This window comes from Gasterosteus aculeatus, chromosome 18 (assembly GCF_964276395.1).
Source record: "Gasterosteus aculeatus chromosome 18, fGasAcu3.hap1.1, whole genome shotgun sequence".
Lineage (NCBI taxonomy): Eukaryota > Metazoa > Chordata > Actinopteri > Perciformes > Gasterosteidae > Gasterosteus > Gasterosteus aculeatus.
In genome coordinates this window covers 5,963,633-5,980,156 of record NC_135706.1, presented here as the reverse complement: position 1 = coordinate 5,980,156, position 16,524 = coordinate 5,963,633, and the positions used below count along the sequence as shown (strand labels likewise).

Genomic DNA, 16,524 nt, shown 5'->3' with positions numbered 1-16,524 from the left:
GAAAGCAGATCCGCCAACTTTCTTGGAACTCCTGAGTGATATCCGCAACGAGGAGGAGTATGAGTCTTCAAGGAAAAAGCTTCACACGTCTATCCAGGGAGTTCATGCTTGGCCTGCCATTGACAGTAGACAAGAGGAGGTTGAACATTTGAGATCTGAAGTTAAAGAACTCAAATCAATGTTCACAGCCATGAGGTCTTTATCTAGCCACCCTGTAGCATATAGTAAAGAACATGCATCACTTCCAAAAGTACTCAGCCCAGAGACAGGCAGTGAAGAGGAAGTAGCTGCCCTGAGGAAACAAGTGAAGAACCTGCAAGAGCAAATAGCAGGCCAACCGCCAAAAGTCTCAGAATCTGCTGCATCAGCGCTAAGGGTAGAGCCATCAAGGCAACCATCTTTCAAGTGTGATGAGAACTTTTGTTATCGCTGTGGTGAAAACGGCCATTTCTCTGCCAAATGTCATAATGCAGAGAATCAAGCCAAAGTAATCCAGAAGTTGATCCAATCTCTAAAGAAAGCTAAACAGGGTGAATCATCAGCTCAAGCCACAGGAAGCAGTCACACCGTGTGTTCAGCTAAGAAAAGTGAGATAACCATACTGCAAGGAGACATTCCCCAGGGATTGATTGGCCCCTCGTCCATTGTACCAGTGAAGATAAATGGACAACAGTGCAATGCTCTCCTTGATAGCGGCTCTCAAGTCACGATAATCTTTGAGTCCTGGTACAAGCGTCACTTGCCTAATGTCGCTATCCAGCCAGTGTCGGGGTTGGCCATATGGGGTTTGAGCGAAAACAGTTACCCCTACTTGGGATATGTGGTGGTGGATATGGCGTTTCCAGAGAAGGTCACAGGCACCAAAGAGCCCCTGTCAGTCTTGGCTCTGATTTGCCCTAGCCCCTCAAGTCCTGAGCAGACTCCTGTGATCTTAGGCACGAATGCCAACCTTTTTCAGAGGCTTTCCAGACTGTGCAAAGAGACCACCGGAGTCGACATTGCCCAGACGCTAGGCATTAAAGCAAGGGACCCGGTCGTGCACACAGACCAATCAACCGCTGAGGGAGAAGAGGATGAGGTGGGATGTGTGAAGTGGATGGGTCCGTGCTCGCTGATCTTACCTCCTGCTGAATGCTGTGTCAGCTGTGACGTAGAGTTGAAGCAGCCTCTGAAGAAGGACATGCTGATGGTTGAAGCCTCCCCCACTGCTCCTTTACCAGCGGGGGTGCTGCTGCAGCCGATGGTGATACAAAGTGCAGCAGTGGAGGAAGGCCATTTCACTGTGTTGATCATGAATGAGTCTCGGAAGGATATAGTCATCCCAGTGGGAATAGTCCTAGGACAACTGTGCCACGCTGATCCAGTAGTCCCATCACCAAAGGCGGGAGCTGAGACTGTCCCAACCAAGTTAGATCCTGAACTACTTCAGTTTGGTGACTCTCCCATCCCCCATCAATGGAAAGAGCGACTCCGTCAAAAGCTGTGTGAGCGAGCAGAAGTGTTCTCGTTGCACGAGTGGGATGTCGGCCTGGCAAAGGACGTGGAGCACAATATCCGGATGACCGACCCAAAGCCCTTCAGAGAACGTTCCAGACGCCTCGCCCCAGCCGATATTGATGATGTCCACAAGCACTTGCAGGAGTTGTTGAATGCTGGGATCATTACGGAGTCACGCAGCCAGTATGCATCACCAATTGTGATAGCCAGAAAGAAAAATGGGCGTATCAGAATGTGTATTGACTATAGGACCCTTAATAGGCGTACAATTCCAGACCAGTACACAACTCCTCGCATAGATGATGCGTTGGATTGCTTAACTGGGAGCAAGGGGTTTTCAGTCCTCGATCTGCGCAGCGGGTACTACCAGATTGCCATGGCAGACGAAGATAAAGAGAAAACCGCCTTCATCTGCCCCCTTGGATTCTTCCAATTTGACAGGATGCCCCAGGGCATAACAGGAGCGCCTGCCACGTTCCAACGCCTTATGGAGAAAGCGGTCGGCGATATGAATCTCCAACAAGTGTTAGTTTATTTAGACAATCTCATTGTCTTTGGACGATCCTTGGAAGAGCACGAAGCGCGCCTCCTGCGGGTGTTAGACAGACTTGAAGAGGTAGGGCTAAAACTCTCCCTGGACAAGTGTCAATTTTGTCAACCCAGGGTCAAGTATGTAGGCCACATCGTGTCAGCCGACGGTGTTGCTACTGACCCTGAAAAGATAGAAGCAGTCACTAGGTGGCCTAAACCCACAGACCTTAAGTCACTGCGATCCTTCTTAGGTTTCTGCGGGTATTACAGACGCTTCATAGCGAATTACTCCTCCATTGTTAGGCCCCTCACTGAACTGACAAAGGGCTATGCGCCTAATCAGCCTGGAAAGAAGCAGGTCATGGACAAGACAAAGACCTACTTTAAAGCTTCAGAACCATTCAATGACCGATGGGACCAATCCTGCACGGACGCTTTCAATCGCATCATTCAATGCCTGATTAATGCCCCAGTGTTGGCATTTGCCGATGCTAACAAGCCCTATGTTTTACATACTGATGCAAGTTTCAAAGGGATTGGTGCGGTACTGTACCAGGAACACCCAGAAGGGCTACGGCCCGTGGCCTTTGCCAGCTGAAAATTGAGCTCTCCAGAACAGCGATATCCAGTACATCAGTTAGAGTTCCTTGCGCTGAAGTGGGCTGTAGTGGACAAGTTTCACGACTACCTTTACGGAGCCAAGTTTTCTGTACGCACAGATAATAATCCGTTGACCTATGTACTTACCACGGCGAAACTCAATGCGACGGGTCATCGTTGGCTGGCAGCCTTGGCTACCTATGATTTCGATGTACAGTATAGGCCTGGTAAAGCAAACATAGATGCTGACTTGTTGTCCCGCAACATCCCTGAGGATGTGGAGGATAGAGAATGGGGTAGCCTGTCCCCAAATGTGGTGAAGTCCATATGTCAAGGGGTGCAAGTGGAAGAAGTACCTGACACATCTCAGAGACAAGTGGAACCATTAGGAGACACCCCAGGCAGTAATCCTGAGGTGTATGCCTTTCCGTCACAGTCACACTTGAGCTCACTGGAGCAACTTTCAAAAGCAGATTTAATGGCTGCTCAAAAGAGAGACCCAGTGGTTGGACAAGTGATTGAGGCTGTGAAACAGGGAGTTTGGCCTAGTGGCAACGACTTAAACCCGGAGGTGCTACTGATGAAGAGGGAAATTGGCAGACTTGTGATGAGGGATGGGCTTCTGTTCAGGGCAAGCAAGAAAGCTGTAGAGGAGACACTGCAGCTGGTGCTGCCCTCCCAGCTCAGAGAAGTGGTGTTGCACTCTCTTCATGATGACATGGGCCACTTGGGCGTGGAAAGGCTGACTGACCTCCTAAGAGCAAGATTCTACTGGGCAAAGATGGCTCAGGATGCGGAGCAGTATGTTCGAAATTGTGGACTTTGCATCACTCGCAAAGCGCCTGCGAAGAAAGCCGCTCCACTACATCACATCACTAGCAGTGGTCCGTTGGACCTGGTGTGTATTGACTTTTTGTCAATGGAACCCGATTCCAGAGGCATTAGTAACGTCCTGGTTGTGACAGACCATTATACCAGATACGCTCAAGCCTTCCCTGCGAGGAATCAGAAAGCCCTCACAGTTGCACAGATCCTAGTCGAAAAGTATTTCGTACACTATGGTTTACCTGCAAGGATTCATTCTGATCAGGGGAGAGATTTTGAGTCGAGACTGATCAAAGAGATGCTGACAACTTTGGGAATACGGAAATCACGAGCAACTCCGTATCATCCCCAAGGAGATCCACAGCCGGAGCGTTTCAACCGTACACTGCTCTCCATGCTGGCAACATTGGGACAAGAGAAGAAGAGATCCTGGAGTCAGCATGTAGCCTCGTTAGTGCATGCATACAACAGCACGAAGAGTGACGCAACTGGATATTCTCCTCACTACTTGATGTTCGGTAGGGAAGCAAGACTACCAGTAGACCTGTGTTTCAACACAACTCAACCTGGGAGCCAGGAAAGAAATCATTACCAGTATGTTGAAAGCCTGAAGCGTGACCTGCAAAGAGCCTATGAACTGGCTTGTCAAGCTGCAGACAAGACTAACCTGCGAAACAAGAGGGCCTATGACCAGAAGGTCAGTTTTCAGAGCATAGAGGAAGGAGACCGTGTTCTGCTGAAGAATTTAGGACTCAAAGGGAGACACAAGCTTGACGGCCGATGGAGTTCTATACCCCATGTGGTGGTAGGAAAGATGCCAAACCTACCTGTATTCCGGGTGAGACCTGAGGGAGGCAGAGGGGGAGTTAGGACAATCCATCGAGATCACATCTTACCTATTGAGCCATTCGTGAGGATCCCACCAGGTCCAGCTTGTGAAGACCCGGTGAGACCGAGAACACGTGCAATCAGTAAGAGACAAAGACAACCGATTAGGAGTCAAAGAGAAGAGGCCCCAGAGACAACAGATTCCTCGTCTGATGTGGAGGGTAACAGGTCATGTCGACCATACCGGGAGTATCTGGAGCGTCTACTGAAGAGGAGAGAAGTGTCTGATGGAGATTCAGAGAGCTCAGAGAACGAGGAGGCCAGAGAACTGACTCCTGACTGTGCCACTGAGGAGCATGAGACAGAGGAAGAGGAAGGGCCCCCTGTGACCAACACTGCCCCCTATGACTCTGAAAGAGACCAAGATGGGAGAAACAATGTCAGTGCACCAAAAGAAAGACTGAGCTCTAAAACTAAAACCCACAGAGTACTTAGACCACGGATACGTGAAAAAAGACAAATAAAACCAGTATTGCGACTTACCTATGATGAACCTGGAAAAGCTAGTGAGCAAGCATTAACAATTGTTCATAGAGGTATCATTATCAAACTAGGGGAAAACTAGATCCTCTGTATTTCCGAGTTAGTAACTCAGTTCTGATAAACTCTTTCTCTACATAGTTAAAAGGTTAAAATGGCATGGTTTATGTCTATGAGGACATTTAGACATTTAGTAAGGGGAGGATGTAGCCCTGTGGGAAAAGTGTGTGGGGTCGGAGATTATGGTGTTTGTGGATGTTTACCCTTGTGACATAACTAATGTATCCTGTTTGTTTAAAAAATTGTATTGGTGGAGAGGTACGTTAGCCCCAAAAAAGGGGAGGGGAAGTGACGTTGAAGAGGAGTTCCGGAGGAGAGAAAAAAGACGCGGGAGGGGAGAAAAAAGGAGAGTTTGGGAAAAAGAGCGAAAAAGGACGAGTTCGAGGGAGCGGAGGAAAGAGGGGATAGAGAGAGAGTGGACGAGTAGTCAACCCGGCGACGGAGTCCACGATCGGTCCCTGGACGCGGATAACTAATCCCAGCGGTGGACCGCAGGGACGACACCCCAAGTCCCGCCTCGCAAACCCCGCCAGCGAGTAGCCAACCCGGCCGCTCAGTGCGTATCTTCGCAAACCCCGCCAGCGAGTAGCCAACCCGGCCGCTCGGTGCGGGTCTTCGCAAACCCCGCCAGCGAGTAGCCAACCCGGCCGCTCAGTGCGTACCTTCGGGAACCCCGCCAGCGAGTTGCCCACCCGGCGACTCCGTCCGTATCTGTTCCCGGACTTGGATCACCCAACCCCGCGAGAAAAGACGCGGGACGACGGCCCCACGCCCACCTCGCCAACACCGTGAGGACGACGAGGGGGGTGTGTTTGTTTCCGTTGGCGCTTTAGCGCGAAGGCACCGTTTTGTTTCCAAGGACCCCTCCACCTGCAAACAGGCCTGCAACGTAAGCAGACAGCTATTTGGGTACCCACACACGATATATATATACATATATATATATATATATATATATATATATATATATATATATATATAATGTTATTTACCTGCCGGCTTATTCTGTGTTTTTTCTGTGAACACAGTGCTTATTCTGTGTTTTGTATTGTGTGTATTTTTGTTCATCGTTCTTCCTGTTACATTATAGCTCAAGTAAATGTTTTATTACTGTATTTGGTGTCGGGCTGTTTGATGTGTGTTGACAGTTTAAATATAGGGTTAGCAGATTGTAGTCACCTAGCATTAATTAAAGAGAAACAGTTAAGAATTCGGGCAGCGCACTCCACTCAAATAGCCAGGACGGCTAGGGGGCGCTACATAAGTATATCTTGCATCTGCTACATTTAGACGAAAAAATTGGCAACAATGCACAGACAGACATAACCTTGTGACAAAAACAAGAAAAACAGGAAGTTAATGTACTTAATACTTAATGTACAAAATAATAAAATAAGAGCCTCTCTTCCACATCCATGCTGTTCAAAAAACATAATGTGAGATGAGTGAATCCTATTTTACCCACAAAAAACAGTGGATGTCTCTGTGGTTGGACTTGCATGCCTGACTATTGGTATTAGAAATGTACTAATATTGTTTGATGTCAGATTTCTGGATTCCTGGATATTTATCGGAAAATCAGTTTATTTGAAGCAGAACTGAAAAATCTAACCTTCCTCTTTAACCCAAAACCCTAAATCCACTTTGGTTGTAGTCAAAGTGTTCTCAACTTTTCCTTACATCTTTTCTATTCCTGCGAGGACATTTAGTCAGCACAAAAAGAAACAAACACCCACGTATGCAAATGAAAGCTTAAATTCACAAGTCTCCACTCAAACATACCCCCAATTCTCCCCACTATTTGCAGCGCAAGCCTTTAATGCATCAAACATTTTCCGTACGCCGCTTGTTATTCCATTTGTTGACCTACGATCGGCGGATCAGCGGCAGCTCTTTCAAATGCACAAGCACGCCTCTGCAATAATGTGGGCACACACATTTACAAGACCAACTGTGGAGAAGGTAGCCGCTCTCCCTCTTTCAAACAAACACACACACACACACCCACACAAACATGAACGCAAACAAATGCCATCGCATGCTCTTTGATGGTGGACCAAATGGCATGGTGACCCTTTGACGAGTACTAAAACTGCTTTCAAAGAGCCATGTTCTCATAGACTTGGATGAGGCAGCTCACTCTTTTCTCCTCAGTTAGTTAGTTTTGATCACAGCTCTTTGAAGAGTTTATTATTGAGGAGGCAGATTCTCAGATATGCGCTTTAAATTGTTATAGTAATTCAAAGCGCCGCACATTTCCCCTTGGTGTATGGAGTTTGGACCACCTTTGCCTTAAAGCCTCACTAAGATTCTCATGTGTTTACTTAGCTTAACACTTAGCTGTGGTAATATCAGCTCCACTGTACATGCGTTTTCATTGCTACTAATCTTCCCTCTCCTAAAAAGATGTCACAGTATCTCCATTCCATGTGGGCTTGTTACGCTCTTCTTACTCACTTTGGGTGTCATATGAAGTGCCATCTCAATTGTGTAATAATTCCCCCAAGAATGAGTCCCCATCATACTGATTCAACCAGTAGCCCTTATTAACCATGTGCAGGGTCCGCGTTTGTCATGGGACATTTGTTTGACTATCACATGAACGGGTCATTTGCTCAAACTAAGATATGCTTCCAATTTTATCATTTGGAAGTCATGAAATTAACGACAAGGTTGTTTTCAGGACCAGTATGTTGTTTCGGGCTCTCAGCCGGTAAAAAAAAAAGACAACATTTGTGCTGCTCAAAATATAACAGAAGTGTTGGGGAGTTTGGACCCACAAGAACCTGGACCGAAAAGCAGACTTGAGGTGAGGTAGTCAGGTTCAAAAAACAAGGTTGTTACTTCAAGCAGGCGTTCGGCACACAGGTAATCAGACAAGGTAGGCGCAGAAACCAAAACAGCGGGCAAAGTTTCAAGGGTGGACAAAAGCGGACCAAAACACGGGGCAGCACACTGGGTTAACTCGCTGGTACACTCATGAACAATAGGAGACAAATTGGCAGAGGACAGGTAGTAGACACAGACTAAATACACAGGGGAACGAGACAGAGGTGGGAGCAATGAGGCGGGGCTTACAATCACAGAGGGCGGCGGCACACAGGGTGGCAGGTGTCTAAACGAAAGGCAAGGTGAATGACAGAAAACACAACAGTCAGTCACCAACTACCCAGAAAGCCTGGGCGTCACACGGGGTGTGTGTTAATGTACCAAAATGAAATAGTGATTATGTAATTAGCAGACTACTGCATCCTGAAAAAACCGTAAACTGTTATGCTACAGGATTACAATATTAGTAGTAAGTAGGTATGTTATATGTTAATTTGACACTAATCTGATACTAATCTGATGTTTGTTAAGCCACATAGCTCAACCAAAGTGTGAAATATACTGATCTACAGCAGTTTGCTTTAGACACAAGCTATAGACACACACACACACACACACACACACACACACACACACCCTTTGGGTCCACACAATTCATGTGAGCCTTCACACACCCTGAATAACTGCACAAAGAGACCAGTGTACTTTCCCCCCTAAATTGGTATATCTGCTTTTTGTTTGCACCTTACTTTGTATTGAAAATATTGTTGAGAACCTTTCTGACTAAACAATAAACCTTTCAAATATAATCTAACTCTAACAATGAACAACCGGCTGCCAGTCAGAGATGTTTCTCGTGAGCTCTCCCATTGTATTACCTGTTATGGGATACTTGGTTTTGTAGGTTTTGTCTTTTCTCCTCAGATATAAAACATATTTTTCACCAGTGCCAACCACACCTTAGGGTCTACTCTGTATGGCTTCAAATCGATCCCTCACTCCTGAAACTATTTAGTGTGCTGAGAGAACCATTTTACTTCATTGTGAGCAACACAATTTAGTTTTTTTCAGCTAAAATGTCATGAGTGATTCTCTGTTGTATGAATTCATTCATAATTCCTTCTTACTGGGTATCATCCAACTGCATCTTTCTTTCGTCATTTTTGCCTGTCTCTTTCATTCTCCCAAACAGAGGAAAATACCAGATGATCCAACTATTCTTTTTCCAATGAAATTAGTTTGAGATCATTGTCACATTTCGTTTGTTTTCTCCATGCAAACTGTGTCCCGCTGCAAACAAATACTGATCAGAAAAGTGTGGATCCAAGGCTCATTATGCATCAGAACTTATGCAAGTAAAAAGGGGACGAATACACAATTTTCCCCCAGAAAATCTTTTGTGGTGGCTACTATTGTTTGTGATATACAAAATACATTCATAGACTACTGTTTTGTTGGTTGAGAAAAATAAAAGGATGAGCTCTATACCTTTAATATGTTGTCAGTAGCCCTTTGTGTCATTACATTACATGTCATTTAGCTGACGCTTTTACCCGAAGCGAGTTAAAATAAGTGGACTTCAACCAAAAGTGGTTAGAATATGGCCACAAAAAAACAAGAAAGTAATTTACAATTTCATCAAATAATATGATCTACAATTTGCTATAGATAAGAGCCATTATAACTACAATTTAAGTGCTAGGATTTGTTAGTGTTTTTAGTCAAGGTAGAGTCTGAAGAGGTTCAATTCAATTCAATTCATTTTATTTTGTATAGCCCAAAATCTCAAATTACAAATTTGCCTCAGAGGGCTTTACAGTCTGTACACATACAACATCCTCTGTCCCGAAACCTACCATCGGCACAGGAAAAACTCCCCAAAAAATGAAAAAACCCTTCCAAGAGGGAAAAAAAGGAAGAAACCTTAGTGAGAACGTCAGAGGAGGGATCCCACTCCCGGGATGGACAGACTACAATGGATGCCATGTGTACAGAATGAACAATGTATAATACATGCAATTCCTATGACAGAAATGATTCAAGTAATTGTGAGTAGTAAGCCAGGTGCACAGCAGGACCACTGCAGGGGCAACCACCATCAGATAGAACCACCATCCACAGAAGCCTGTGGGGAGAGAGAGCACAGAGACTGTAGGGGAGGGTAATGTTGGTTTACGAGTACAATAATATGATTAATATCTAAAATAATAATGATGATGATGGCAGCAGCAGGCGTCAGCAGGGCCACGGCAGGTGTCAGGACCAGGGTCCAGAAGGAACTGCGATCTACGGAGACCTGCTGGGGGAGAAAGCACACACAACTCCCGGAAAGAAGCTGAATTAGTCATGTGCATTAATAAGACGTGAATTATTGTAGAACGAGAGCGTGAGAGAGGAGCTTGGTGTGTCCTAAGAAGTCCCCGGCAATCTAAGCCTATAGCAGCTTAACTAAGGGCTGGTCCGGGCTAACCTGAGCCAGCCAACTATAGGCACAATCAAAGACGAAAGTTTTAAGTTTTACTTTAAAAGAGTTGACCGAATCTGCCAGCCTGACTGAAAGTGGAACCTGGTTCCACAAAAGAGGAGCTTGATAACTGAAAACTCTGGCCCCCAGCCTACTTTTTAAAACCATAGGAACAACAAGTAACCCAGCATCTATGGAGCGCAGCTGCCTTGTAGGGCAGTAAGGTGTTACAAGCTCTTTAAGATACGACGGTGCCTCACCTGGAAGTGACAAACGCATGAACTAATTTTTCTGCTAAGTTCCTGATTTTTGATATGTTACGTAGATGAAAATAGGCAGTCCTTGAAGATTTCTTTATATGCGAGTTGAAGGTCATATCCTGGTCGTAGAGAACTCCCAGATTCCTGACGGTGCTGCTGGGTACCAGAGCAATTCCATCCATAAAAACTGTATCATGTGACAGCTGGCTTCGAAGGCGCTCTGGGCCTATCAAGATAACTTTCGTTTTTTCTGAGTTTAGCATCAGGAAGTTGCCGGTCATCCAAGTTTTGATGTCTCCAAGACATTCTTGAAGTCTAACTAGCTGGTCCGTCTCTTCTGGCTTGATCGACAGATGCAGTTGAGTATCGTCTGCATAACAATGGAAGTTTATGCGGTGTTTCCTGATAAGATCGCCCAAAGGAAGCATATAGACGGTAAATAAAATTGGTCCAAGTACAGAACCTTGTAGGACTCCGTGACCAACATTGGTGGTCTTTGAGGATTCACCGTTTACAAGCACAAACTGGGATCGATCCGATAAGTAGGATTTAAACCAGCTGAGTGCAGTTCCTTTGATACCAATTAAATGTTCTAGTCTCTGCAAAAGGATACAATGGTCTATGGTATCAAATGCGGCACTGAGGTCCAGCAAGACAAGAAAAGAGATGAGTCCTTGGTCCGATGCAAGTAGAAGATCTACTTGCAGGGCCCACTGCTGCATCCAAGGTTCCTACATTGGAGGACAGGTCGGCACTGGTTGAAGGCAGGAGACCATCAATTTTCTCTTTGGTAGTCAGAATCTTATCATTGAAGAAGTTCATGAAGTCATTACTAGTGAGGTCCAAAGGAATACACGGCTCGACACAGCTGTGACTCTGTCAGTCTGGCTACAGTGCTGAAGAGAAACCTTGAGTTGTTTTTATTTTTCTCTATTAATAATGAGTATTAAGATGCTCTTGCGTTACGGACAGCCTTCTTATATGTTTTAAGGCTGTCTTGCCAAACTAGCCTAGATCCTTCTGATTTGGTGGAACACCATAATCGTTCAAGTTTCCGCAGTTTGCTTTAGGTTCCGTGTTTGAGGGTTATACCACGGAGCAGACTTCCTTCTTGTTGCTATTCTTCTTTCCAGAGGAGCAATAGCGTCCAGCGCCACTCTCAGAGAGCCTGTAGCAGTATCGACAAAATTATCGATCTGGGACGGACTGAGGTTCTCACAGGAGAGGTGTGTCTTTAGTTGGCGGCGGAAGATGTAAAGTCTCTCTGCGGTCCTGATGTCATCAGAGGGCTTTTTTGTTCCACCATTTTGGAGGAAGGACAACAAAGTGATCTTGTTGAGTGTTTTGCTCTCAGTGAGGGAGGAACAAGCAGTTTTGCAGATGCAGAGCGGAGAGTGTGGGTTGGAATGTCAGGTTTGACCATGTCCTGGATGTAAGCTGGACCCGATCCATTCACAGCATGGTATGTGAGCACCAAGGTTTTAAACTGGATGCGGGCAGCCACCGGTAGCCAGTGAAGAGAGCTGAGGAGTGAAGTAATGTGGGAGAATTTCGGAAGGTTAAAGACCAGTCAAGCTGCTGCATTCTGGATGAGCTGCAGAGGTCGAATGGCGGTAGCGGGGAGACCTGCCAGGAGGAAGTTGCAGTAGTCCAGGCGTGAGATGACACGAGCCTGAATCAGTACCTGGGCAGCCTTATGAGTGAGAAGGGGACGTAGTCTCCTGATATTGCAGAGCGTGTATCTACAGGATCGTGTTGTTGCTGTCCCAAGGCTGAATCTATTATAGGACGCTCATTAGCTAATTGGCTAAACTGCTTCCTAGACCCGCCTCTTTTGGGCCGGGCCCCAGTCCAGCTGAGGCATGCAGACAGGCAGAGAGAAAGTGCGGGAAAAGCATATGTTTTAGAAATCTCATTTTACAAATTTTCCTGTGTATATTCCATATTTCAAAAACACAAAGCCGCCACTGCAACTAACGTTTATATGTAAACTCATCTGCATCAGTAATAGACATTCACAGTGTAAAGAGTAGGCCTACCATCAAACATCTTTATTTGAAGAGACTGTTTTCCTTATACAAATATACATACAGTACACATCTTGCCACGTGAAGGGATTTACATTCTATAGATAGAGGTATAAAGTCATACTCACAATGAATGCAAATAGATGCAGGAACAAGTGGCAAAGCATACTCTCTACTTCCCTGACTGCCAAAACTGAGACAGGCATCTGAGATAAAGGACAAGGGAGGATAGATTAGCTGAGAAAATGTGCACCAGTGAGAAGAGTTTTTGTCCTCGGATTCCTTCTTCTACAAGCTGGGGTTTCTCATGGGATCTACTCCCAGTATATCAAGCATTGGCAAAAGCACAAACTGGTCCCTGTCCTTGTTCCCTGACCTTTCCCAATTGGAGCGCAGTGTGCATAGAGTGAGTTGAGTTGCTATAAAAAAAAAATAGGTAAAGACCTACACTGACATGTTGAGTAGACATAGGCAGTGAGCTTCCCTGATTGTAGATATTTCTGTTATTTTCTTCAGCTTCTTGGTAATTGTTATTTCGTTAAGTGGATTTAAGGACCAATTCTGGGCAGACTTTAATGCAGTAGTGTCACAAGGAGTGGGGAAGGCAGGACTCAAACACTGAGTTTTAAAACAAAAAATTGTTTAATAGTCAAAATACCAAAAAGAAAAAAGAAAAAAGGTCAAGGAGCAAAAACGCACACAGGAACCAGGAACACTCAGACAAGGACCTCCGGCCATGCAACAATGACGCAACAAGGGAACAAGTGACACACATGACTTAAATACACCGGGAAGGTGCAGGTGATTGGACACAGGTGGAAACAATCAGACAATCACAGGGGATGACAGGACAAGGCAGGAGGTGAAGTTACCCCGGGACAGAAGAGGCAGAAAACTACAAAATAAGAAAGGAAACAAACCCAAGCCGTGACTAGTAGTTGTGACATATGAATGGTTAATGTTTTACATATTGATTTGATGATTAAAACCATAAAATGCAAAGGAAAGACTTTCTTTTCTTTTCTTTTACTATTGTCCTAACATTACTTGGAGATCTTACCCAATGTCTTCTTTCTTTCAAATGCTGTGAATTACTACATTTAAGTTTGGTTTTCTTTATTGGTAAAACAGTGGTTAAGAAGATAATAGTCTGGTAATAAAGTTCTCTACTTGCACTAGAAGTAATGCTATGCCAAGCATTTGTTGCCATGTCACGTCTCGACCAGAATGGCGTTTTTTTTTATTTTTCTGCGCATGTGGAAGCCTCCATCACCTGAAACCATCCTTGGGAGGTTACACCTACTCATGGGAATGCTGCCCTGGGCAACCAAACAAGGAAACACAGCCATGAGGAGGCTGCTGTGACAGCTGAATCAATCAATGCCAAAGACGGGGGCAAAAAGTGTGGACCAGAGAGTGTTGGAAGCTCCTCCGCGGTTGGTTTATTGTGGGAGTCGTTATCTGGTCTGAAGGATTTTTATCCTGACCTTCTCATGCAGCATCTCCCATTCGGACGGTTTCGAAGAGAATAAAATTGTCACAGGGGCATCTGTTTGCCAGACTCCTGATATCTTAGAAGTAACATGTCTAAACTAGCCTCTACAGCTGATCCCCTCCTTCATTTGCAATGCATGTAAGGGAACAGTGTGCAATTGATGATGATGACCGTTCTTACCAAAACAACACTAATTCAGGGACCACACAATTCAGACGAAAGATCCTTTTACCACTGTTTTGCTCTGTTTTGATTATGTAAAATCACAAAAGTCACAGACAAGTGTCTGTTTTGTCTTTTGTGGGCGACTGTGGGTGAGTGGGGAGCACGGTCGTCCTCCAATCAGAGGGTTGTCGGTTCGATCCCAGGCCCGACTAACCTGCATGTCGTTGTGTCCTTGGGCAAGACACTTAACCCAACATGGCTCCTGTAGCTGCGACTACAGTGTGTGGATGTTAGCTACTGATGGCAGGTGTCACTGTGTATGGTTCCCGTCTTTCTCTCCCAATACATTCCTCCTTTCCTTCCCCTTGTCCCACCCTTAAGTTGGTGGTCTATACACTTACACCTGTGTAGGTGTTGAGGCCTTCTGGGAACTGTAGTCGGACTGCAGCTGCCATTTTGTAGGGGGCGGCGGCCCCTTAAAGGGGAAGTAGCACCCATCTAATACCTTTCCCTATGTGATGCCACAATGTATTATATTATATATATGTATATAATATATTAGTGATGTCAAACAATTAAATATTTAATCACGATTAATCGCATTTATGTCATAGTTAACTCAAAATGAATCACAATCACAATTTATTGCAAATCTTGATCTATTCTAAATGTCCCTTTTTCATTTTAATGCTCTTATCACCATGGAAAAGTGCATTGCTTGCTTCATGCAAATGTTTTCATTTTATTGAAAAACAACATGGACCAAACATGGCGGTACAAAATAAAATTAAAGGGTTAGGCTTTTGTATGTACTTAGAAATGATTTGCCTGAAAAAAAGGATTTACGTGTTGATTTAATATACGATCATATATTGGTATGCTGTCGTGCTGGTGGGAGTTTTTACTATAAGATGATGGACGGGTGCTGGATTCGTTTTCTTTTCTACATGTTTTATGAGTGACATTTGTAGGAGTGTAGCAGGATCCTCAAATAGGATCAAGTAGCTGGGTCACAACATGTATAGCAAAACATTTCAAAAAAATCTTGCAAGAAAATACAAATTGACGCCGTTAAAATGGGTTTACGTTAACGTCGTTACACATATTATATATTATATTTTGTTCACCTATAGTTTCTGGACAGCCCCTGTATTCCAGAATGTGGTCAGGATGAAGCAGCTCCACTTCATGATCCCAGGCTTTTTCATTTGAGATCATCACGAAAGCTCAGGGTCACTGAGTGGGACTTTGTCCTGAATCTTTGAGGCAGGGGAGCCGTGTGCTGAAGATTTAATTGGAGTCAAATCAGTCGTGCGTTATTGTTCCCAAATAACTGTCTTTACATGTGTCTCAGCGTCAGTTAGAATGACCTTATCTTTTGGTCGACAAACTTGACATCTTATTTTAATCTCGTCCTCTTTTCACAATCACACAAACACATGCACACACACAGATAAACAGACACACTGGTGCAGTGACAGTAAGTGATATGCCAGACGTTCTTTCATCACAAACACTTCACACAGATTGCAGAGGCAGGCTTTGCAGGCGGGTGGACACATGCATGCACACACACACACACACACCCGTGCACCAGCACAGACAGACAAACAGACAGACACACACACACACACACACACACACACACACACACACACACACACACACAGGTGTCTAGTTGGGGGGGGGCAGTTGATCCCCTGACAGATTAGGCTGCAATCGGAAATCTCCTCAGGCCAGCACTGAGATCATGTGTGTACACTCACAAACACACTCCCCAACCCGCATACACACACACACACACACACATGCACACAGCTTTAAAGTCACATACAGAAGTGGCTTGCTAGTTGATTGAAGAAGTTGGAGGAGAGCATGGTTCAAGTCTTATTGAAAGGCATCGCGAGATGTCTGCCTTATAAAAAATCACAATGGACATGAGTTCAATGTCTGATATGGTTCTCTATTTATCTATGTGCTGTTTATATGTATGAGCCTTTTAAGTAGCCAATCATCTCACAACAACTATATACAACCATAAACGGTGAACATTTTATTAAATGATTATCTCTAGTATACCATACAATGAAAAGGGAATCCCAGTTACGTAATTCAGGGTTATTCAAACAATAAAAATGGATATTTTTGATAAGACTTCAGATTTTTTGATTGACCTTTGAGAGAATGTTTATTGCAAATACTTTCTCCAGATTGTTTCGTTGTCTAAAATACACCATACGTACATAACTGATTTGACTGAAATAGTATTGACCCTGTTTAGACGCAATGGAAAGACAACTTGTTTTCTGGTAACCAGGTGCTAACTTTGTTAAGTCTGTTTCCTACCTGTAATTTATCATGAAAACAGACTATGTGAGCTGAATCATTTGCACTAATATACTT

At 44.6% G+C, this 16,524-nt stretch overlaps 1 protein-coding gene across 1 annotated transcript in view; it reads left to right on the top strand.

Moving 5' to 3' along the window:
- Positions 1–16,524, top strand: part of LOC120807940 (exostosin-1) — a 182,567-nt gene that overhangs the window by 123,821 nt on the left and 42,222 nt on the right. The window lies entirely within an intron of this gene.